General features: G+C 38.1%; 1 protein-coding gene across 1 annotated transcript in view; it reads right to left on the minus strand.

The window, feature by feature from the left end:
• The window catches only part of LOC106093635 (cell adhesion molecule Dscam2), a 367,625-nt gene that overhangs the window by 339,610 nt on the left and 767 nt on the right, over positions 1-27,248 (minus strand). Inside the window, exon 2 of the mRNA XM_059365962.1 lies at positions 13,110-14,033. The gene's annotated coding sequence lies outside the window, so the exon portion shown is untranslated. The remainder of the gene's footprint in view (positions 1-13,109; positions 14,034-27,248) is intronic.

The following is a 27,248-nucleotide window of genomic DNA, read 5'->3' on the forward strand; positions in this document are numbered from 1 at the left end:
CTCACAATTTGTCTTCTGGAGCCCCTGGATGCCACAATTTTTGTCCAAATTGGCTGACTGCATGTAGTGTTCTATTATCACTTCCAACAATTGTGCCAAGTGTGGTCCAAATCGGTCAAGAACCTGATAAAGCTCCCATATAAACCGATCTCACAATTTGCCTTCTTGAGCCCATAGAATCCGCAATTTTTGTCCCATTTAGCTGATATTGAACATGTAGTGTTTAGTTATGACTTCCAACAACTGAGTCAAGTACCAAATCGTTCTATAACCTGATATAGCTCCCATATAAACCGATCTCCCAATTTGTCTTCTTGAGCCCCTGGATGCCAAAATTTTTGTCCGAATTGGCTGACTGCATGTAGTGTTCTATTATCACTTCCAACAATTGTGCCAAGTGTGGTCCAAATCGGTCAAGAACCTGATAAAGCTCCCATATAAACCGATCTCACAATTTGCCTTCTTGAGCCCATAGAATCCGCAATTTTTGTCCCATTTAGCTGATATTGGACATGTAGTGTTTAGTTATGACTTCCAACAACTGTGTCAAGTACCAAATCGTTCTATAACCTGATATAGCTCCCATATAAACCGATCTCCCAACTTCTTATTAGTGTAGGTCGGTTGGTATTGTAAATGGGCCATATCGGTCCATATTTTGATATAGCTGCCATATAAAACGATCTTGGGTCTTGACTTCTTGAGCCTCTAGCGTGGGCAATTCTTATCCGATCAGAATGAAATTTTTACACGACGTGTTTTGTTATGATATCCAACAACTGTGCCAAGTATGGTTCAAATCGGTCCATAACCTGATATAGCTGCCATATAAACCGATCTTGGGTCTTGACTTCTTGAGCCTCTAGAGTGCGCAATTCTTATCCGATAGAAATTAAATTTTGCACGACGTGTTTTGTTATTATATCCAATAACTGTGCCAAGTATGGTTCAAATCGATCCATAACTTGATATAGCTGCCATATAAACAGATCTGGGGATTTGACTTCTTGAGCTTCTAGAGGGCGCAATTCCTATCCGATTTGGCTGAAATTTTGCATGACGTATTTTATTTTTACTTTCAACAACTGTGTCAAATAAGGTTAAAATCGGTTCATAACCTGATATAGCTGTCATATAAACCGATCTGGGATCTTGACTTCTTGACCCCTAGAGGTCGCAATTATTATCCGATATGCCTGAAATTTTGTACGACGGATCCTCTCATGACCATCAACAAACGTTTTATTTTGGTCTGAATCGGTCTATAGCCCGATACAGATCCCATATAAATCCTTCTCTGTATTTTACTTCGTGAGCCCCAATGGGCGCAATTCTTATACGAATGGGCTGAAATTTTACACAGGTCTCCAACATATAATTTAATTGTTGTCCGAACCGGACCATATCTTGATATCGTTTTAATAGCAGAGCAACTCTTTTCTTATATCCCGTTTTGCCTAAGAAGAGATGCCGGGAAAAGAACTCGACAAATGCGATCCATGGTGGAGGGTATATAAGATTCGGCCCGGCCGAACTTAGCACGCTTTTACTATTTTGTTCAACATTGACTTAGAATATCAAGGCGGTCGAAGATGGTATGACGAAATTAGTATACCCCATCGTATGGTGAAAGGGTTGGGGTTCAATTTGGGGTGTATTTTTAATATTTTAATTCATCCTAAACACCACCATGCAAATCATTGCCTAGGGTGTCCTGCAGGACCCCCAGAGAATCAGTAATCTACACTAATTATACCTTCCACCATATGATGGGGGGTATACTAATTTCGTCATTCTGTTGGTAACTACTCGAAATATTCGTTTGAGACCCCATAAAGTATATAAATTCTTTATCGACGCGACATTTTATGTCGATCTAGCCATGTCCGTCCGTCCGTCCATCTGTCGGTCGAAAGCATATTCATATTGGTGTAGTTTGGTTGGTATTGTAAATGAGCCATATCGGTCCATGTTTTGATATAGCTGTCATATAAACCGATCTTGGGTCTTGACTTCTTGAGCCTCTAGAGTGCGCAATTCTTATCCGATTGGAATGATATTTTGCACATAGTATTTTGTTATGATATCCAACAACTGTGCCAAGTATGGTTCAAATCGGTTCACAACCTGATATAGCTGTCGTATAAACAGGTATGGGGACTTGACTTCTTGAGCTTCTAGATGGGGCAATTTCGACTTCAATGTAAATATAAATAAGAGAAGTCCAACATTTTTCGATTCAATAAACAAAATGATTGAAACAATTAATTTTTTAATTGAGGAAGATACAATTCATTCACAAGTAAAATGGCGTTAAGTTCGGCCGGGTCGTTTTCAAAAACGGTGAATGATGTTGTCAGTTGATGAAATCTGGCAAAGCAACTATGTGTCTAAAATAAAAATCGAGCTTCAAAATTTTAACGAAAAAGTCCGTCCGTATCTAATTTATGTTCTAAATTAGATACGAAGGTAAATGTATGGATTTTACGAGAGTCAATGTTCTTGCGAAGGATTCCTAAGGCTATTATATCAATAATAAGAGGTACCAAAAAAGCGAAATCCTTTTAACATATTTTCGGACAACATTGGAATTTTTATAGAAAAAGCCAAATCTAACTTCGCCTAACATCCGAAGGACGAGATTTTTTACATTTTAGTAATTTCCGTACACCTGTTAAATGCGATAGGATGGGAGAATACTAATCTAGACATTCCGTTTGTAACACCTCCAAATATTCGTCTAAGAATCCATAAAGTATATATATTCTTGGTAGTATTGACGTTCTGAGCCGATCTAGCCATGTTCGTCTGTCCGTCCGTCGGTCGAAATCACGATAGAGGTCAAACCCGTAAAGCTAGCCGCTTGAAATTTCGCACAGATACTTAATTTCGATGTAGGTGGATTCCAAATAGGCAATATCGGTTCAGATTTAGATATAGCTCCCATTTAAACCGATCTCCCAATTTGTCTTCTTGAGCCTCTGGAAGCCGCAATTTTTGTCCGATTTGGCTGACTGCATGTAGTGTTCTATTATCACTTCCAACAATTGTGCCAAGTGTGGTCCAAATCGGTCAAGAACCTGATAAAGCTCCCATATAAACCGATCTCACAATTTGCCTTCTTGAGCCCATAGAATCCGCAATTTTTGTCCCATTTAGCTGATATTGGACATGTAGTGTTTAGTTATGACTTCCAACAACTGTGTCAAGTACCAAATCGTTCTATAACCTGATATATCTCCCATATAAACCGATCTCCCAATTTGTCTTCTGGAGCCCCTGGATGCCATAATTTTTGTCCGAATTGGCTGACTGCATGTAGTGTTCTATTATCACTTCCAACAATTGTGCCAAGTGTGGTCCAAATCGGTCAAGAACCTGATAAAGCTCCCATATAAACCGATCTCACAATTTGCCTTCTTGAGCCCATAGAATACGCAATTTTTGTCCCATTTAGCTGATATTGGACATGTAGTGTTTAGTTATAACTTCCAACAACTGTGTCAAGTACCAAATCGTTCTATAACCTGATATAGCTCCCATATAAACCGATCTCCCAATTTGTCTTTTGGAGCCCCTGGATGCCACAATTTTTGTCCGAATTGGCTGACTGCATGTAGTGTTCTATTATCACTTCCAACAATTGTGCCAAGTGTGGTCCAAATCGGTCAAGAACCTGATAAAGCTCCCATATAAACCGATCTCACAATTTGCCTTCTTGAGCCCATAGAATCCGCAATTTTTGTCCCATTTAGCTGATATTGGACATGTAGTGTTTAGTTATGACTTCCAACAACTGTGTCAAGTACCAAATCGTTCTATAACCTGATATAGCTCCCATATAAACCGATCTCCCAATTTGTCTTCTTGAGCCCCTGGATGGCAAAATTTTTGTCCGAATTGGCTGACTGCATGTAGTGTTCTATTATCACTTCCAACAATTGTGCCAAGTGTGGTCCAAATCGGTCAAGAACCTGATAAAGCTCCCATATAAACCGATCTCACAATTTGCCTTCTTGAGCCCATAGAATCCGCAATTTTTGTCCCATTTAGCTGATATTGGACATGTAGTGTTTAGTTATGACTTCCAACAACTGTGTCAAGTACCAAATCGTTCTATAACCTGATATAGCTCCCATATAAACCGATCTCCCAATTTGTCTTCTGGAGCCCCTGGATGCCATAATTTTTGTCCGAATTGGCTGACTGCATGTAGTGTTCTATTATCACTTCCAACAATTGTGCCAAGTGTGGTCCAAATCGGTCAAGAACCTGATAAAGCTCCCATATAAACCGATCTCACAACTTGCCTTCTTGAGCCCATAGAATCCGCAATTTTTGTCCCATTTAGCTGATATTGGACATGTAGTGTTTAGTTATAACTTCCAACAACTGTGTCAAGTACCAAATCGTTCTATAACCTGATATAGCTCCCATATAAACCGTTCTCACAATTTGTCTTCTGGAGCCCCTGGATGCCACAATTTTTGTCCAAATTGGCTGACTGCATGTAGTGTTCTATTATCACTTCCAACAATTGTGCCAAGTGTGGTCCAAATCGGTCAAGAACCTGATAAAGCTCTCATATAAACCGATCTCACAATTTGCCTTCTTGAGCCCATAGAATCCGCAATTTTTGTCCCATTTAGCTGATATTGGACATGTAGTGTTTAGTTATGACTTCCAACAACTGTGTCAAGTACCAAATCGTTCTATAACCTGATATAGCTCCCATATAAACCTATCTCCCAATTTGTCTTCTTGAGCCCCTGGATGCCAAAATTTTTGTCCGAATTGGCTGACTGCATGTAGTGTTCTATTATCACTTCCAACAATTGTGCCAAGTGTGGTCCAAATCGGTCAAGAACCTGATAAAGCTCCCATATAAACCGATCTCACAATTTGCCTTCTTGAGCCCATAGAATCCGCAATTTTTGTCCCATTTAGCTGATATTGGACATGTAGCGTTTAGTTATGACTTCCAACAACTGTGTCAAGTACCAAATCGTTCTATAACCTGATATAGCTCCCATATAAACCGATCTCCCAATTTGTCTTCTGGAGCCCCTGGATGCCATAATTTTTGTCCGAATTGGCTGACTGCATGTAGTGTTCTATTATCACTTCCAACAATTGTGCCAAGTGTGGTCCAAATCGGTCAAGAACCTGATAAAGCTCCCATATAAACCGATCTCACAATTTGCCTTCTTGAGCCCATAGAATCCGCAATTTTTGTCCCATTTAGCTGAAATTGGACATGTAGTGTTTAGTTATAACTTCCAACAACTATGTCAAGTACCAAATCGTTCTATAACCTGATATAGCTCCCATATAAACCGATCTCCCAATTTGTCTTCTGGAGCCCCTGGATGCCACAATTTTTGTCCGAATTGGCTGACTGCATGTAGTGTTCTATTATCACTTCCAACAATTGTGCCAAGTGTGGTCCAAATTGGTCAAGAACCTGTTAAAGCTCCCATATAAACCGATCTCACAATTTGCCTTCTTGAGCCCATAGAATCCGCAATTTTTGTCCCATTTAGCTGATATTGGACATGTAGTGTTTAGTTATGACTTCCAACAACTGTGTCAAGTACCATATCGTTCTATAACCTGATATAGCTCCCATATAAACCGATCTCCCAATTTGTCTTCTTGAGCCCCTGGATGCCAAAATTTTTGTCCGAATTGGCTGACTGCATGTAGTGTTCCATTATCACTTCCAACAATTGTGCCAAGTGTGGTCCAAATCGGTCAAGAACCTGATAAAGCTCCCATATAAACCGATCTCACAATTTGCCTTCTTGAGCCCATAGAATCCGCAATTTTTGTCCCATTTAGCTGATATTGGACATGTAGTGTTTAGTTATGACTTCCAACAACTATGTCAAGTACCAAATCGTTCTATAACCTGATATAGCTCCCATATAAACCGATCTCCCAATTTGTCTTCTGGAGCCCCTGGATGCCATAATTTTTGTCCGAATTGGCTGACTGCATGTAGTGTTCTATTATCACTTCCAACAATTGTGCCAAGTGTGGTCCAAATCGGTCAAGAACCTGATAAAGCTCCCATATAAACCGATCTCACAATTTGCCTTCTCGAGCCCATAGAATCCGCAATTTTTGTCCTATTTAGCTGAAATTGGACATGTAGTGTTTAGTTATAACTTCCAACAACTATGTCAAGTACCAAATCGTTCTATAACCTGATATAGCTCCCATATAAACCGATCTCCCAATTTGTTTCTGAAGCCCCTGGATGCCACAATTTTTGTCCGAATTGGCTGACTGCATGTAGTGTTCTATTATCACTTCCAACAATTGTGCCAAGTGTGGTCCAAATCGGTCAAGAACCTGATAAAGCTCCAATATAAACCGATCTCACAATTTGCCTTCTTGAGCCCATAGAATCCGCAATTTTTGTCAAATTTAGCTGATATTGGACATGTAGTGTTTAGTTATGACTTCCAACAACTGTGTCAAGTACCAAATCGTTCTATAACCTGATATAGCTCCCATATAAACCTATCTCCCAATTTGTCTTCTGGAGCCCCTGGATGCCAAAATTTTTGTCCGAATTGGCTGACTGCATGTAGTGTTCTATTATCACTTCCAACAATTGTGCCAAGTGTGGTCCAAATCGGTCAAGAACCTGATAAAGCTCCCATATAAACCGATCTCACAATTTGCCTTCTTGAGCCCATAGAATCCGCAATTTTTGTCCCATTTAGCTGATATTGGACATGTAGTGTTTAGTTATAACTTCCAACAACTGTGTCAAGTATCAAATCGTTCTATAACCTGATATAGCTCCCATATAAACCGATCTCCCAATTTGTCTTCTGGAGCCCCTGGATGCCACAATTTTTGTCCAAATTGGCTGACTGCATGTAGTGTTCTATTATCACTTCCAACAATTGTGCCAAGTGTGGTCCAAATCGGTCAAGAACCTGATAAAGCTCCCATATAAACCGATCTCACAATTTGCCTTCTTGAGCCCATAGAATCCGCAATTTTTGTCCCATTTAGCTGATATTGGACATGTAGTGTTTAGTTATGACTTCCAACAACTGTGTCAAGTACCAAATCGTTCTATAACCTGATATAGCTCCCATATAAACCGATCTCCCAATTTGTCTTCTTGAGCCCCTGGATGCCAAAATTTTTGTCCGAATTGGCTGACTGCATGTAGTGTTCTATTATCACTTCCAACAATTGTGCCAAGTGTGGTCCAAATCGGTCAAGAACCTGATAAAGCTCCCATATAAACCGATCTCACAATTTGCCTTCTTGAGCCCATAGAATCCGCAATTTTTGTCCCATTTAGCTGATATTGGACATGTAGTGTTTAGTTATGACTTCCAACAACTGTGTCAAGTACCAAATCGTTCTATAACCTGATATAGCTCCCATATAAACCGATCTCCCAATTTGTCTTCTGGAGCCCCTGGATGCCATAATTTTTGTCCGAATTGGCTGACTGCATGTAGTGTTCTATTATCACTTCCAACAATTGTGCCAAGTGTGGTCCAAATCGGTCAAGAACCTGATAAAGCTCCCATATAAACCGATCTCACAATTTGCCTTCTGGAGCCCATAGAATCCGCAATTTTTGTCCGATTTAGCTGAAATTGGACATGTAGTGTTTAGTTATAACTTCCAACAACTATGTCAAGTACCAAATCGTTCTATAACCTGATATAGCTCCCATATAAACCGATCTCCCAATTTGTCTTCTGGAGCCCCTGGATGCCACAATTTTTGTCCGAATTGGCTGACTGCATGTAGTGTTCTATTATCACTTCCAACAATTGTGCCAAGTGTGGTCCAAATCGGTCAAGAACCTGATAAAGCTCCCATATAAACCGATCTCACAATTTGCCTTCTTGAGCCCATAGAATCCGCAATTTTTGTCAAATTTAGCTGATATTGGACATGTAGTGTTTAGTTATGACTTCCAACAACTGTGTCAAGTACCAAATCGTTCTATAACCTAATATAGCTCCCATATAAACCGATCTCCCAATTTGTCTTCTGGAGCCCCTGGATGCCACAATTTTTGTCCGAATTGGCTGACTGCATGTAGTGTTCTATTATCACTTCCAACAATTGTGCCAAGTGTGGTCCAAATCGGTCAAGAACCTGATAAAGCTCCCATATGAACCGATCTCACAATTTGTCTTCTTGAGCCCATAGAATCCGCAATTTTTGTCCGATTTAGCTGAAATTGGACATGTAGAGTTTAGTTATGACTTCCAACAACAGTGTCAAGTAGATCCAAATCGGTCTATAACCTGATATAGCTCCCATATAAACCGATCTCCCAATTTGACTTCTTGAGCCCTTACAAGACGCAATTTTTGTTCGATTTAGCTGAAATTGGACATGTAGTGTTTTGTTATGACTCCCAACAACTGTGTGAAGTATCGAATCGGCCTATAAACTGATATAGCTCCTGATATATTTGTCAGATTTGTCTAAAATTTTGCATGTGGTGTTCTGTTACGAACACCAAATACACTCTTAATCGTTCTATAACCTGATATAGATCCTATATATACCGGATCATCCTTATTCGGTTCCTTGAAGCTTTAATTTTTGCTGGTTTGACAGAAGTTTGGTATGTAGAATAAAATAATAGATAGATTTATTTTGTATAAATTTTTATCAGAATCCATTGTGGTGGGTTCTCAAGATACGGCCCGGCCGAACATAGCACGCTTTTACTGGTTTTAAATCTTCATTTTACATATAAAGATGTAAGTGTTTTTTCTTATACCCCCACCACAGGATGGCGTATACTATTGTAATTTCTTCATTGCGTTTATAACACGTCGATATAAAAGTCGAAAGTCCCCATAAAGTGTACATATTCGGGATCGTCATGGCATTTAAAGTTGATCTACCCATGTCCGTCCATCCGTCTGTTCTAATGTCTGCCGAAAGCACGCTTTGCATAAATACATCTTTTTAATGTACTTCGATCAGAAATGTACATGATAAAGACCGATTTTCAGATTATAATCCTTGAGCCTTTAGACAGCGGTATTTTTATACGATTTGGCTGAAATTCGCACGATGAATTTTTCTATGATCTTAAACAGATTTGCTTAGTGTGGTTCGAACCGGACCAAAACCTCATATACACTCATAGAAAAAAGTTTGCTGAAAATAACAAGCATTGTCTGCGGAATGTTAGTAATTAATTTTGCTGCTGCTGTAGCAGTAGTTCTGCTATTTCAGCAAAGTACTGCAATTTCTGAGTAGCAGACTTACTGCTGAAAAGTCTGTTGTTTGCTGAAAATGATTAATTATGAAAGGGATGTTAGAAGAAAAAATAGAACACATGTGTAAATGTGTGTCTCAGTGGATGTTTATTATCACCACTGAATGTATACATTCCATTACCTTTTTTCCTAAAATTTAGATGCAAAAGGCCATGTCAGTCATGTGCACATTAGTAGAGCAATAACAAAAAATGCGAATTAGCTCAGCCACATTTCGAAATGTATACCAATGGATGGATCAGATAGCTTCTTTACAGTAGTATTCCACAAATTAGAATCATCTCTTCCAACAAAATTTCTAAAAAAATTCTAATAAATGCCTTAAGTAATCAAAACAAGTAACAGGCAACCTTAAAAGTAGCGTTGTTTTTTTTAAGGAGACTTGTGTACACAATACAACAGATTTTGTTAATAATGTTTGCTAATACAGCAGCCCCATGTTTGCTGATACAGCAGTTATGTCTGCTTTCCCATTTCAGCAGACAAAAATTGCTGTTTTAGCAAAATATTTCTGTTGTTTTACTTTAATTTATCCAATTAATTTTATTAATTGAAACTTCTTCAACCACAAAACTGACAACATCATTCACCGTTTTTGAAAACGTATTAAAAAAAATGTCCGAATTTAACGACTTCAATGTAAACATTATAAGAGAAGTCCAACATTTTCCGATGCAATAAACAAAATGATTTAAACAATTAATTTTTTAATTGAGGAAGATACAATTCATTCACAGGTAAAATGGCGTTAAGTTCGGCCGGGTCGAACTTTGAATACCTACCACCTCGAGTATACATGTAAACCATCTTTCGTCATAATCCGGTAATCCCCATCGCAACTATATGGAAATTCGTCACGAAAATTGAGTTTTCTAATAAGTACAATTAAGTTCAATTTTGCTGAACAAAATATTGGTCTTTTTGGTAGCTATATCCAAATATAGACCGATATGGACCATATACGACACTGTGTCGAATTTCAGCGAAATCGCATTATAAATGCGCCTTTTGTCAGACCAAGACCTTAAATCGAGAGATCTGTCCAAATTAAAGAAGGATGTCAAAGGGCCTAACAGAAGTTACTGTCCCAAATTTCGCCGAAATCGAACAATAAATGCACCTTTTATGGACCCAAGATATTAAATCGAGAGATTGGTCCAAATCTGGACCGATCTGAGTCAAATTGGAGATGGATGTTAAGTGGCCTAACCCAACTTATTGTCCCAAATTTTAGCAAAATCGGATAAAATAGGTTCCTTTTATGGGCCTATGGCATTAAATCGGCGGATCGGTGTACATGGGGGCTATATAAAGATATAGTCCGATATAGCACATCCTCGAACTTAACCTACAAAAAAAAATCTACGCAAAGTTTAAGCTCAATATCCCTAATTTTAAAGACTGTAGCGTGATTTCAACAGACAGACGGACGGAGATACCTAAATCGTCTTAGATTCTTACAATTATCAAGAATATTTATACTTTATAGGGACGATGTTTTGCAAACAAAAATGACAAAATGAATATACATACCCCCATCCTCCGGTGGTGGGTATAAAATGATTGGATCAATTAATTTTTAATTCAAAATAGCAAAATTTTCAATCGTAAATGTAATTGAAAAAATTTTCATATTCAATAATTAAAAGTTATTAATTCAATAAGTTTTCTAAATGAAAATGAAACAAGTAAAAGCGTGCTAAGTACGGCCGGGCCGAATCTTATAAACCCTTCACCGTGGATCGCATTTGTCGAGTTCTTTTCCCGGCATCTCTTCTAAGGCAAAAAAAGGATATAAGAAAAGATTTGCTCTGCTATTAGAGCGATATCAAGATATGGTCCGATTTGAACCACAATTAAAATATATATGGGAGACCTGTGTAAAATGTCAGCCAATTCGAATATGAATTGCGCCCTTTGGCGACCCAAGAAATAAAATAGAGAGATCGATTTATATGGGAGCAGTATCGGGCTATAGACCTATTCAGACCATAATAAACACGTATGTTGATGGTCATGAGAGAATACGTCGTACAAAATTTCAGCCAAATCGGATAATAATTACGACCTCTACAGGCTCAAAAAGATCCCAGATCGGTTTATATGACAGCTATATCAGGTTATGAACCGATTTAAACCATACTTGGCACAGTTGTTGGATATCATAACAAAATACTACGTGCAAAAATTGATTCAAATCGGATAAGAATTGCGCCCTCTAGAGGCTCAAGAAGTCAAGACCCAAGATCGGTTTATATGACAGCTATATCAGATTATGAACCGATTTGAACCACACTTGACACAGTTGTTAAGTATCAAAAAAAAAAAAAACACGGCGTGCAAAATTTCATTTCAATCGGATAAGAATTGCGCACTCCAGAGGCTCAAGAAATCAAGACCCAAGATCGGTTTATATTTCAGATATATGAGGTTATGAACCGATTTGAACCATACTTGGCACAGTTGTTGGAAATTATAGCGGTACACGTCGTGCAAAATTTCATTCCAATCGGATAAGAATTGCGCCCTCTAGAGGCTCAAGAAATCAAGACCCAAGATCGGTTTTAATGGCAAATATATCAGGTTATGAACCGATTTGAACCATACTTGGCACAGTTGTTTGATATCATAACAAAACACTCGGATAAGAATTCCGCACTCTAGAGGCTCAAGAAGTCAAGACCCAAGATCGGTTTATATGGCAGCTATATCAAAACGTGGACCGATATGGCCCATTTACAATACCAACCGACCTACACTAATAAGAAGTATTTGTGCAAAATTTCAAGCGGCTAGCTTTTACTCCTTCGGAAGTTAGCGTGCTTTCGACAGACAGACGAACGGACGGACATGGCTAGATCGACATAAAATGTCGCGACGATCAAGAATATACATATATACTTAATGGGGTCTCAGACGAATATTTCGAGTAGTCCTATGGTGGAGGGTATAAAAAATTTAATCACGACTGTGATTGAAATTTTTAGATTCTATTAACTGACAAATATTTGAATCACGACTGTAACTGAAAAAAAAATCATATTCAATTAAGAAAAATGATTGAAACGATTAATTTCTTTAATTGCTTTTCAATTTTTTGATGTGTGGTTTCATGAAGAAAGACTTCCGCGTAAATAGCCATTAAGGAAAGATCAATAAATGATTCCAAACAGAGTGATAAGTTTAAATTTAATCATTTTAAAACTCTCAATGTGATTGTCGAACTAATTTTGTATCGATTTTCCACAAGGAATTCCTTTAAGAGGAGTGTTTCATATACATATTGTCAGCAAACGATGAAACGTGAGCCATTTCTCGGCCAATTTAAGTAAATGGAGAGTGGCAGTCGCAAGCAGCCCCTAGCCATTTATTTGTCCAAAGAGAGAAAGTCGTAAAATTCCAAGAATGTTCAACACTTAAGTCTGATGCTCAAATAATAAGCACATCATCTGACAAGGATAATGGTCGTTCTTAAATATTCCAATATGCCAAAGTGTGAATAATAATAATAATATTAGTGTCCCATGCCAGCGGTCTAGTTGGCCGTCTCGCACCCTCGCCTCACCTTTCGGCGAAATGAACTTGCCATCAGGCGTGTGGTTGTCTTTGTGTATATAGATAGGACTATTAAATAACAACAACAGAACACTCTTGACTCTAATTTTCCTTAATTGACACTTGAGAAAGTTTTCTACTTACTTTTGTTGTTGCCAATGTCCTTGGCAATTGGTGGATGGGGTGGTGTGTTGTGTTGTGTTGTGTGATGGTGGTGTTGGTGTTGGTTTGTGTTAGAGATACATTTGCTAGTGGCATACTTACGTTTGTTATCCATCCAATATTATTCTAATCCCTTTTGTCTAGCGGTAATGCTCCTTCAACTCCTATTAAATGCCCAAAGCAGAGATGGAGAGATGTGCTTGCGTGTGTGGTCTTGCTAATATCCCCTAGCAGCGCACAATCTCAGGCACAAGCAACACTCACGTTATGTACACGACGATGCGGTCGCTGCAAAGAGAACAACGATGATGCGACTGCGATTGACGACGGCGTCGAGGTTAGCAACAGCGGCAGCGAATAAACAACGGTGAGCAGCTTCGACGAAGTGCGATATAAACAGAGCAAATTTAATTACACGAAATGTATGTCATTATCACTAAGCACGTGCTGCAGTGCTGTGAGTTACGACCTCGTTACCGGAAGTTGGATAAACTTCTGTCTCGGCTCTGTGAATGAGCGTGAGTGCTGTGCGAGTGTGAGTAAGGTTGTGTGTTGCGTTTCCTTCAGTTGTGCACCGTTCAGTGAAGTTTCTTTTTGTTTCGCGCTTTGTTGTTTTGCTTCTGTGATTTATTTGTGTTTCGTATCTGTTTGATTATGTGTTTATGAGTGCAAGAGCAGCTTTTAATGCACTAACGCTAACAGCGAATAATTGAGCGTTTAGATGTCAAGGATGTAGACTTTGGCTGGATTATTATTGCAGATGGAAACAATAAAAAAATAACACTTTCACTTATGTATGCTTCGATTATTCACTTTTCACTTGTTTACTTGTTTTGCTATCACCTTGCCCCAGCCAAGTTGTAAAAATGCGATATTAATTATTTTAATTGATTTTGGCTTATATTTTTTCATTACAATTTATTTGTTTATTTTCACCCTTTGGATATTCTCCAACATGTGTCAAGCATACATACATAGATATGTATATGAAAGTATGTACTTTGTGTGCACCGCGTTTAAAAAGTTCTGTGTATATATGAAAGAAAAAGCTTTGGTACTCGATGAAATAAACTTTACGAACTCTCTTGCAGTATCCTTTTCTCACTCTCGCTCGCTCTCTCTCTCTCTCGCTCTCTTTTTATAATCAGCCGTGTTTGTGTGTCGGACACATTAGAAACTTGCAATTCTTACTCGGCATGTCGTGTACCGTGTGTTTGCGGACTTTTATAATTGAAACATTTATCGCCGTATAGCGGCATCGACAAGACCACGTCGCGCGGATTACTTTCCATAAACTAGATTTGAAAATGTGGATTTTCGTAGGCGATATATTAGTGAGTTAGTTAAACATTAGACAAGGCTGATACGTTATACGTTCAAATGTCAATTTCACTTAATCGTGGATCACATCCCCAAGCAGTCTTATACTAGGACGACACTCAAGCCTTTGATGATGCACAGTGGTAAAAACATAATAAATTAAAATGCAACAAAAAGCCAAGGCAACGTCTGTCTGTCGAAAGCGAGCTAACTTTCGACGGAGTAAAGTCAGGCGCTTGAAATTTTGCATAAATACTTGGGATTGTGAATTGGCTATATTGATCCTGGATCTTGACTTCTTGAGCCTGAATTATCCTTTTTGGGCCAATTAGGCCCGGCCGAAATAAGTACACGTTTACTTGGCAATTTTAAAAAAGAATGTGCATATTGAAAATGTTGCCAAGTTCAAATATCTTACTCAAACTATTACCAATTATAAGCATACCTAAGTTGGTAATTCAAACTCTACACAATTATATTAAAAGCCTCTCATGTTGCTCTAATGATTGTTGTCAATGGATGCACCAATGGCGAAACGTTAAAAATTGTCAATTTCCGAGTTTGCTATCCTCCCTTCACTCTTTATCCATCACTGGTCTATACTCCTAATCCGTTACATTCGATAATACTATATTTATGGCTAACATTTGACATGTTGAAGCAAAACGTTAAATATGTAGTTACAATAAAAGAAAATCTTCGTAATAAAAGCATTTTGTTTCTCGTAAAAAATGTTTCAAAAGTTTTTTTTTTGGCGTGTACATTATAAACTATTAATGTTACTAAGGAGAAATATAAGTGAATGTGATGAGCTGCATTTTCTTATCCCCAGATGAGGTTTATCCAATTTTAAATCTGGACTTATTTTGATAAAATGATGTGAAAGAAGTTGAGCTGTAAATTTAAATATACACACCTATCTGAATCCTGACACTGGTCCGGTTTCTGCAGATAAATCTCTACCATTGTAAGGCCGCTTCGGTGGCACTAAAGGTTCTTTCGATGGCAAAGGAATTTGACGTGGTTCTTATCCAGGAGCCATGAGTGTGTGGAGGCTTGGTTCGTGAACTAAGAATTCCTGGATTTAACCAACTCGAGGGTACAGGCCTGAATGGGCCTGTACTCTTGCGAAGAGTAGTCTAAGTTTTGTTCTTCTTCAGTCGCTAAGCCCTGAGGATACAGTGGTAGCCGGCCCTGACAGTAATAAGTCTCATTACTGGCTGGCCTCCTTATAGATGTATGCCACACGATTCAGTGATGCCACCTTCAAGCCTTAAGTTGCTTATTGAAGCCGCTTCTGCAGGGAAAAAGAGCCTCATTGTAACCTTGTTTATTGTAATCTCTTTAGCAGCTTCGTCTACGGTAAAAGAACCTTCCTTTTTTTGTAAAACCAAAAAGTCTTTAATTGCAAAATCCTTTTGATACCCGCAAACGAGTATTCATACGTATACCTGATCAATAATTATTCTCTTGTTTCTACCCAAATAAAGAAAAGGATGAATATTCCCAGGAAAAACTTGGTAAGTACATATCATTATTTTTGGCATGTAAAATAATGGATATTTCATTACCCTTAGATGTACTAGCTGCTTAAATATAACGAGTTCTCAACAGGAATACCATCTGTGTTTCCGGTAGTACAAATGTCATTACATACAACATACGATGAAGCCCAAGAATAAGCACTTACTTGTAATAATAGAACAAAATCATTATTATAACCTTGGTATTGATAAAAATGCCATTAAGAAACTGGAGGCAAAATTATCTCATATCAATGAGTGCTGTCCGTTACACCGACGTTTACAGGACGTATAAAAAAATTTAAAAATCATTTTGCTGGTCCGAGATTCGAACTTGGGACCTTTGTATTATAAATCTTCCGATGTACGCTCTGTGCCACAAAATCACTAAAATCACTCTCATGTGTAAGAATATTGTGCCTTTAAATAGAATATGTCGAACTTTGAAAAGGAAGGTTTTTGGTCCAACTCTCGGCCGCGATGAAGTTAACGTTTTAATTTCATTTATAATTTGAATAATTTATATAAAATTTGTATTCTCAAAAGAAACTGAGCATTTAGAACGTGGTGGTGGAAAAGGGCGCGAACATGTTTGGGTCTAAGTAATGATTTTTTAGCAACGTTCAACTAAGATAATATGTCATTATTTTTTGACAACTTGTATGCTTAGGCATAAGTACCTATTTTTGAACTATTGGTATGCTTGTGCGAAAGGACTTTCCACCTAGGACATCGCCATGTTAAGTAAGTAGAAACGAGACCAGTGGTTGGCAAAAATACTCATTCTACTGAAAATTAATTTAGCGTACACAAGAAAATATTGACAAAGAGACCCATAGGCTTGCAAATAACTGCGTTTACCCTGGTGGCGAGCACTAGGATAGGCGCATTTTCACACCCAAGATTTTTTTGTTTTGACTAAACAAAGAGCACTCAGTATATTGAGCAGTGGATGGACGAGTAGTTTCGGTATAAAAATGCTGGCATGTCCAATAGTAATAATCATTAGAGCAACACAAAAATGGCTGTTCGGTACAAGAAAACACAAGAAGAATTTCTAAGGCATATACATTGTTTGGTAACATATACGCATAAAGACATATACATCACAGTGCAGGTATTTAAATGTGCGAAAACAACAACAACATTTTTTATTTTATTTACAGTAGATCATAATACAATACCATAATGGGTTGTGTGAATATAAACGATTTTTAATATAATTGTGTATCATAACGTCGAAATATATAAAAATATATTCTGAAATAGTTTGAATTACCTACTGAGATCTGCTTGTAATTGCTAAAAACTTGAGTTTGAATTATGTTGCAACATTAAATTGAACTTGGCACCCTTTTCAATATGCACCATCCATTTTGCACGTTTGACTTTAAATAAATTTATAAATAAAGAAAAACTAGTTGACATCGCGAATAACATGTTCTATATATCAAGAATGAAAGGCATTGTCTAGGTAACAAAAATGTTTATTTGTCACAAATTCCTGCAAGAAGTTATCGCAAAAGCATGTGCTTGTATCGTAAACAAAGTCCAACGTTTTTAAGAAAAGAAGTTTTCTTGGCGAAAATTTCCTTTATGTTAAACGAATTATTTTTTCGCATGTAGATGTTACCTTTGTATCAGAGAATATTACCGGTATTCTATGTGAGTGGGAGGTGTAGCATGACCAAAGCTTTTCTCATCATCGTTATATATGATTAAGCCTTGGAGAAAGTACTGTAGGAGTGGTCCCTTGGCGACTATCCCTGCTAGACCAGAAATGGAAGTGGAACTGCGGAGGACATCGATATAATGGTCAAGCGGACCACGAAGCCCGTGAGTGATTCTCTTGAGTCAGCAAGTCCAAGAGCCAAGCCAAGGGGCATACAGCGGCCGGTGTAGCGGACTCCAGAACTGTTCCAGGCAGGGTAGATAACACATTGCCTATTCCTGATAGGACCGATTGGAACCACAATATCCCTGGTAATAGAAGTTACATGCACTTCTATATAGATGGATGGATGGGCTTTATATGTAATTTGAAGAACTTGGACTGGTCATATCGAGAAGATTACCTGATCACTGTAGTTTGTATCAAGCGGAAAATGAAAGATATAATTTCAAAACGACGATATTTATCTTCTCAGAGGGCCAGGCAGCCATTGAATCCCCGGGGAACATATTTCTGAATTTAAAAATAAACCCCTTGAATGTCGCAGATCTCTCACTGAAATGGCTGAACAGTTCAAAATTCACATGTTCTTTGTGCGCACTGGTAGTCAGAAGGAATTCCACATTAAGTTCTCATTTCTTTCAGCACTTGGCTGATTTAGCCGATGTGAGCATTCGCTATCCTTAGGAGAATATCAGAAAAAATGTTCAGTGGTGGTTATCCCCGCCTAATGCTGATGGTATTTATGAGGTACCTTGCCATACGAAATTTTCTCCCCAAACAGGTGTCGCTCTTTGGCACACCGTTTGGACTCTGCAATAAAGGAAACCCCTTATCAGTCAGCTTAAACTTGAACCGGACAGCATTCATTGATATGTGAGAATTTTGCACCTATTCGCAGACTTAATCATATTTGGGCAGTGTAATATATATTTTGGTGTATTATCGCTTCTTATCATATAATACGAAATATTCTACAATACATGTGGTCAAACTGCAGTGCTAATTGATAAAATAGTATCGTCAAATTTAACTAAATTATTTTAATTTTTTTACAAAATGCATTGTGAATTTTCGTTCATACTATGTTAAAATTTTACCAAGTTACCGTTGAAATTTAAACATGGTGTATTTTGTCAGTCACCTTTTTTCGATATTTTTCTTGCTTGCTTTGCTGCTCTCCTAGTACTCTTCTTGAACAATTTTATTAGTTTTATCCAAAGGTGGTTGAGGAGATTTGAACTCATGATCTCATGTTCGGTATCGACATCGCTTTCTTAATAACGAATTAACGCAATAAACAATACTGCACACCAATAGGTTTGTCGATTTAATTAAATTAAAAAATATAGAAAAGACTTTTTAAAATATTTTAAAGGAAATACATATATTTTTACTACGAATTTTCTTAAAATAGTTTAAAAAATTGGCCTGCTGCGGGATTCGAACCTGGGTTTGCAAAAAAACTAAGTAAAACTGAGATGTTGTAGTTAAACACCTCAGTTTTATTTAAAATAGTCTTATCAATATTAATAATAGTATAGCAATTATTTCGTTAAAAATAATATTTTAAATCTGTACAATATTTTGAAACAATAAAAAATTAAATGTGGCAAACGACATCAATACTATTTTGTTAAATCTTGACCATATTCGGAAATTTCGTTGGTTGTTGTTGTTTTTAATAGTCAAAAATTGATTTATATAATACAAATTGGAATATTTTTACCACAATCATAACATTGTCGCGACAACAATAATATGCTAAAAACTGACCACATAAATTTTTAACTTTTTCTGTGTGTGATTCTTAATGGAATGTTCATGGGCAAATTTGCAATTTGAACATTCGCAAGTTGTTGGGCCTTTTGAAGGCCCGCTAAATCAGAGAGGTTCTCAAAGAAATGCGAACCTAAAGTGGAGCTCCTTCTAAAGAAGGTGTTCTATAGTCTCTTTTTCTTCAAAGCCCTCACAGCTTCTGCAAAAGTCGTTGCTAGCAACCATCAGTCCGTCAGCATGTTTTCTGATTAGACAGTAACCTGTGATGACGGATACAATGATTGAGACGTCAGTTCTGCCAATGACAGCAAAGCAGTAGACCTCTTCAAGTCTAGATTAGGCCACATAGTTTTGGAATGCCTCCTCTTTGTGATCTATAATTCGTTGTCTTTCGGGCCTTGTCCTGAAAACTTAGCTTACATGTCGCTAGAGGCATACCCACAGATTCTAGTATCCCTTGAATGTGTAGGGTAGTCACTAGTCTCGCAAGCTCTTCGGCATTACAATTCATTGGAATATCTCTTTGGGCCGGCAACCAGAACAGATGAATTTTGAACTGTTCAGCCATCCCGTTGGAAGATCTGCGATAGTCGAGGACGGTTTTTTCTCAGAAATACGTTCTCCAGGAATTTAAAGGCTGAATGACTGAGAAGATATTTATTCCAATCATCGAAATGACATTATATCTTAGCCATTCCACCACTTTATTAATTGCAAGGATATGCGCTTGATACACACTGCTGTGGTCGGGTAACCAGTTTTAGGTCTTTAGAGTACACCCCAAAGCCCACCTGGTCGTTTAATTTCGAACCATTCGTATAGAAGTCTATGAAACTTCTGTTACCAGGGATATCGTAGTTCCAATCGTTTCTATCAGGAATAGTGATACTTTTTTTCAAAAGTGACTCTGCCTGGAACTTCGGACATTGTATCAATGATAACACAGTGCCCTAAGCCTTACGGCAGTGTTCGCTGCAATTTGTCTAACCACAATGTCCAGAGGCAAAATATGTAGCATTAAATGCAGTGCATCAGATATTGTCGTCCTCAATGCGGCTGTGATGCACAAACAAGCCGTCCTTTAGATCCGGTTAAGCAGGCGGACTTTTGAAGCGCCGTCCACCAGACCACAATACCATATTGCATTATAGGTCTGACAACTGCAGTATATACCCAATGCATGACACGTGGTCTAAAACCCCAACTTTTGCCAATGGCTCTCTTGCAGGTTAATAGGGCAAGAGTTGCCTTTCTTGCCCTTTCCAAAATGTTGGATTTGAAGTTCAATTGCCTGTCCAGCAAAACACCCAGGTATTTTGTGCTTTCTGTAAATGGAATATTCTCTCCTCCCAAGGAGACAGGTTCCACTGTAGGCAACTTGTATCTCCTGCTGAAAAGAACTACTTCCGTCTTGAACGGATTTAAACCTAGACCATTTTCGGTAGCCCACTATGCTGTTGCACATAAACCTTCCTGAAGTATATCTCTTAGAGTGCTGGGAATCTTTTCCCTGACCGCAATTGCCACATCAGGATACGCGACCACTTTTACACCTTTTTCTTCCAGAGACCATAATATATTGTTAATGGCTACGTTCCAAAGAAGAGGAGACAGTACACCTCCCCGAGGTGTTCCTCTACTGGCCCATCTTTTTAGATCCATTGACCCCAAGCCTGCCGTAACGCAGTTTTTAGTAAGTAAGTTATTAATAAACTTTCCTACGGTAGAGCTGATGACTAGAAACTCCTTACTTTACTATATGCATACCGCTGCCGCGACAGGCTATCTCCAGGGGATCTTTGCCCTAAGATATGTTTCTATCAACCTCGCAAGAGCCTTCAGCATAAAGGATGACAGACTAATAGGACAAAAATCTTTCACCTTCGTGTGGTAAGTTTTTCCTGCTTTCGGAATGAAGACGAACTTTGTGTCCCTCCATCGCACATGTATGTATGACATTCTGATACAAGCAGAGAATGTCTTCCTAAGCCAGGCAACCAGTCTATCATACACAGCTTGTAATACAACCGGTGATACACTTATCGCCCAAAGGATTTTCGGCACAGACACAATTTTCCTAATAGCCTCCGACGAATGCATACCAGTGACAACAATTTAGCGGGAAATGTGTATCAACGAGTAGTTCTAGTGTTTTCTCTCTAGTCGTTATCCATACATTTTCCGACTTATGAATAAACCGCACCGTATATTCAGGACAGAATCTTCCTTAGTCTAGAGGTCTCAGATGTATCCTCCACGAAGCTGCAGAATTCTACCCAGGATTTTTCCTAAATCCTTCTTAGCTCGCCCATAATTTTTCTTAGCTCAGCCTTATAGATGTCCCAATCGTGTGGTGCTCTTGTGGCTTTTGCTCCGTTGAAGAGTTTTCTGCAGTCCTTCCTTAGACCAACCAGTTCTGGGGTTCACCATGGCGGTCGCTGTTTGCCCCTTGGCTTGGCACTAGGACATGCTGACGCAAGTGAGTCATTCAGGGACTTCAAACTAGCCTGAACTTTTACATATCTGGTGGTGTGCATTAGCACCACTTCCTACAATTAGGCTCTTTTTCTCTGCAAAATCGGCGTCAACCAGTAACTTAAGGCTTGAAGGCCCTGAATCGTGTGCCATATATAGGGAAGACAGCCAGTAACGAAATTAGTTTTATTCAAGGCTCGCTACTACTAAATCTTCATTGCTTAGCGACGGAAGAAGAAAAACATTTAGACTAAACTTCACTAGAATACAGGCTCTGTGTCTCCCATTCCCCCGTACCCTTGAGTTGTTTATTACACCACACTCCCATGGTTCCTAAGAAATAAGAACCAAGTCAAAACCTCCTGCCATCAGGAGGACCTTTAGTGCCGGCCCTAATATGGTGGAGATTTATCTGTAGAAACCGGGACATAGTCCTGATTCAGAACTTTCACATTGTTGTGTTAGCCTCGTCTACTGATTCCACCAGGAGTTCATCCTCACAAAATTCGTTAGATCTTGCAATATGAGCTCCCGTACGTATCCAGATGCAGGTGAGAAAGCTGTGGAACTACTCTTCCCCAGGACACTGGACACTTGCGTTGTGAATGATTCCTCTTAAATGCTTCACTAGCTGCTGTTGTCGAAGTACTTTTTGAGTTCCGTGCTTACTCGGCTCACATCTTGAGCCCAACTTTGTTACCCACCCACACAGGACTTGTCGGGACCCATTTCGATGCCAGCCCTCCTGTCCCGATTGTGGCACGGGGATTTTCAGTCTCCTCCTGTAGCGATGTGGTCGATAGTTCCTCAGGTAAGTGTTCAGCAACAACTGCTGAGTCGTCTCCTGATTCCCCAGTTCAGTTTCAACTTGTTGAATCCGTAGTATACAGCCGGTGTTTAGTACGAATACTGCATGTCTCCTGTCATCATCAGACTCATCCAATCTACAAATCTTCCAGTCGGTGGTTAAAAGATTGGGATTATATTCCCTTAGTCTTCCAAGTATTGCTTGAGGATCTAAGGGAATCCTTGGTATCCAAGCATGTGCCATTGGTCGAGAAGGTATATTTTCCTTCTGGACTAAATCTAATGCAGCACCTGGCCAGATCTCACCAATATTTTTAGCGCACAACGATACATTTCAATGTCAGCCTGCATTGTCACAAACTTCAGAAGACCCAGGAAATTCCGCAAGGACATCGGAGTATACTGATAACAGCCCATTGACTATCCCACTTCAATTACTCCTAGGTATGCAGGCCTGTTCCTCCTCCTCTCCCCAGAGACATTAGCAAAGGTTCTTGGAAACATCTTACTATTGTTAGCCCTAGTTCTTTTAGGCATGGGATGACCTCCAGGTGACCGCAGCCTTTTCGCTGACTGCGGTGCAGTTTCTGAATCTAGACGTGTAGGCTTTGGGGTAGCCTGTGCAACGAATTCCCGAGCCCAATTTAGGAAATCTCTCCCTATTAGTGAGAGTCTTAGGATCATTCGCACCAAGCCTCTCAATAAACCTGAGAGCGATGCGTCTTCTATTATTCCAACCTCCTAATGATCGTGTTGGTTTGCCTGGAAAGGCCATTGGCATAGGCATGCGAAGAAAGAATAGGATAGGCCTTGTCCTTCAGACTCGAACCAGGTGTCTTCGTCAAACGCACCTGCTGAACATCCGTCTGTTAATTCAAAGGACTATCTTATATAGAAAGTAAATGCAAATATGAGACTTTGCTCCATTTTTAATTCCAAATCTGTATCTGTGTAAAATGCAAATAGATACCTGAGTATATCTGCCATAAGATATACAGTTAGAGCATAAAATGAAAGCTAGTTGATGGCTTATAGCAATTTTTATTGGATATACACTGCGAATTACCGTTATGAAAGTGGCAAACATGTACTGATATTTCGCATGAAAGCACTATTCCTGCAAAAAGCCAATTTTTAGGGTGTGCGAAAAACTAGATACAGTAAGTCAAGTCGTTCAAAAAATGTGGAAAATTCATTAACAGTTGGTACTCAAAGTGAAGAAAACGCAGTTAGAGTACCGTAACATAGAACGGTCAGAAAAAGGAAAAAAAAAAAAAAAAAAATATATATATATATATATATATATATATATATATATATATATATATATATATATATATATATATATATATATATATATATATATAACATATAATATATATGTATAAATATATTTACATATATGTATATTATTCTATGGAGGCAAAGAGATAGAAGATCACTTGACAGATTGTTTCGTTGTTTGCAACCTCGCTTGGTACTGAATGGCTCGGAGATATTCTTCTCTATTTTTCCTCAAATTCAAGTGTCAGTTTCTGTCACCCTACAAAGTCTTATTATTCTACAAAAAAACCAAACACAGGCAGGCTTTTCTTCACTATAGTATAGGATTTCAAAAATTAATCTCCACCCGATTTACTTAATTGTTTTTATTCTTTTGTAAAGTGGAAAATAATCATTGTGAGACTTTTTTTAAGAAAAATCGACTTTTTGTCCGACCTTTTTCAAAACTCTAAGCCCTAACCTTGATTGGGTCACCTTGCCGTATATGCGGGGCGTTCTGGATTATAAAAGTAAACTGAGTTATAGAAAAGTATATATTTTTTCCGTCAATTTGGTGTACCCACCTAACTATTGGGTTGCCCAAAAAGTAATTGCGGATTTTTCATATAGTCGGCGTTGACAAATTTTTTCACAGCTTGTGATTATGTAATTGCATTCTTTCTTCTGTCAGTTATCAGCTGTTAATTTTAGCTTGCTTTAGAAAAAAAGTGTAAACAAAGTATATTTGATCAAAGTTCATTCTAAGTTTTATTAAAAATGCATTCACTTTCTTTTAAAAAATCCGCAATTACTTTTTGGGCAACCCAACAGATAGACGCACCAAATTTTTCTTCTCTTTTTAGGGATTAAAGACAAATGCACAAAGTTATAATACCCTGACCACGATTGTGGTGTAGGGTATTCATTTCGTTCCAAAAAAATGCAACGACTCCCTGTTGTTGTTAGGAACTAAAACTGATCGCTCATGCAAATACCTGAATATGAATATGACCCTGAATAAAGATAATTGTGGCTTTAGACACTTTGTATAACTTCAGAAGGGGTCAAAGAAATGGGATAGAATGCGATGAAATGGAAAGTACCTGCGTATATATATACACACACACGCACACACTGCTACGCACATTTTAGGTGCGTGTATAAGTATGCATACAATCATGGGGACATTCGTGTTTAAGTGTGTATGTTATCATTAACTATGCGTAACATGTGACAAAGATATGTCAACGACCAACTGACCGAGTTATGTCACAACCATAAACAATTCTGAATCACACGACGATGCTCATTTGTCAGATATTATAATAACAATAACATACACCGCATACACTCTCCAACACTGCACTATGGGTCAGATGATAGAATTTGCTTGTTAAAAATTTAAACGAAGTTAATACGAGGCGGGTAAAATATATGATGAAGGAGACATGGAATTTTATGAAAATTGGTACAGATTTAAATAGGACTTCTGTATATTTGTGTCACTGGAGTACTACAAGAGAGCTTTAAATAGCGGCTAATTGACCAGTTCCGAATGTGAAATAAGCGCGCGATGAACTTTCGTAACATACCGCACATTTTGACAATAAAATTCAATAGTTGGCAAGCGTTTTGTTCGTTTGTAGAACGATTCATGGTTAAATTATAGACCAAACTGAAGATGTTTGACAGTGAAACAAAACATGAAACGTGCGTAAGCTGTTTAAACCAGTGTTGCCAAAAAGATAATAGCTAAAACATCACCCTTTATTATCCGATTTGGCTGAATTTTGCATGAAGTGCTTTGTTTTAACAACAGCGCCAAGTATTGTTCAAATCGGTTCATAACCTGTTATAGCTCCCGTATACACCGATTATGGATCTTCATTTTACGAGCCACTAGAGGGAGCAATTATCAACTGATTTGGCTGAAATTTTGCATAAAGTGGTTTATTTTGACTTTCAGTAACTTTGCCAAACATGGTCTATAGCCCATTGAGGGAACAATTCTTATCCGATTTGGCTGAAATTTTGCACAACGACATCTTCAATGACCTTTAACGTTGCATGTTAAATATAGTCCGAACCATAACCTGTTATATCCCCCATCTAAACTGATCTTCCTATTTTACATCTTAAGCCACTATAAAGTACAAATCTTATCCGGTTTGGCAGAAATTTTGAACACTGAATTCCGCTTTGGTTTCCAACTGCCGAACCAAGTATGGCCTTAATCGTCTCATAACAAACAAATACCATAGAAATTCTTATTCATTATCCTTTGTTTGCCTATAAAAAGATATAGGCAAAATAACTTGACAAATGCGATCCATGGTGAAGGGTAAATAAGTTTCGGCCTGGCCGAACAAGTTTTTACTTGTTCTATTTTCAATTTAAAAACAAAGTTTTATTCTGATTTAACGCAAACAAGAACGATAAATGTATTTAATTTTTTTTACTTTTAAAAAACTTTATTTGTTTCGTCAAATCATTGTACTTTTACTCGCGGAACAAGCGCACAACATCCCGATTACTGGCATAGGTGTATGTCCATCGTAGCATGGGGCGGATTAATATCGGCACCCTCTTTTCAACCTTACCTACTCACGGAAAGAATTAAAGAGATTTAAAGAGAATACATCACACATACAATCTCGTTTTTATTTTGTACACCTCTGGCGAAGGATCGCAACCCCCACAAGCAAGTATCCAAGATGTGTCTACAACAACATCAGCAATTTGTTCAATAAGTTATAGCTTGTTCGTCGAATCCATATGCACCAACAATGAAAGTCTGTCTAAAAGAACTCGACTTCGAATTAAAATTTAGTTATTACGAATTAACCTTTTTTGACTTTAATCTTTTCGCAGAACTTGTTTAATCTTTTCAAGATCTGCTTTAATTAGATCTAATGAAATAAGGCTCTCTCTCTCTCTTTGAGAAAAGTCTTCAAAGGTTTTACACGGGTAATTACTTTTAAAGGGTTATAACAGCCTTTGCTAGATATTGATATATCTCCTTTTGTACTTTAGGTATAGAACCGTTAATACGATTTTAACTGATGTCAAAATCACTCATTAAAACTGTTATCACACTACATGTTCTTGTCTTATGACATGCCACTTTTTATGTATCATTGATATTTCATTACGTGTGTCAAAATTCCCCATTTCTGCTACCACATAATAATGGGTAAAGATTGTTACAGTTGTGAGAAAGCTGGCCAAATCATAAAGTTGTGATGGCGTTGCTTTCATCAGACTGCATCAGCAAAAACGTCTGATTTCTTTATGGTTTTGTCAGAAGAAATAGAGCACCGCTCTAATCTAAAAAAAAGTGTGCTATTTTGAAATGTGATCGTCTTGTGTTAGTTTCATAAGACAAAAAACATTAAGCCTGAT

Source organism: Stomoxys calcitrans, chromosome 3, assembly GCF_963082655.1.
Source record: "Stomoxys calcitrans chromosome 3, idStoCalc2.1, whole genome shotgun sequence".
Classification (NCBI taxonomy): domain Eukaryota; kingdom Metazoa; phylum Arthropoda; class Insecta; order Diptera; family Muscidae; genus Stomoxys; species Stomoxys calcitrans.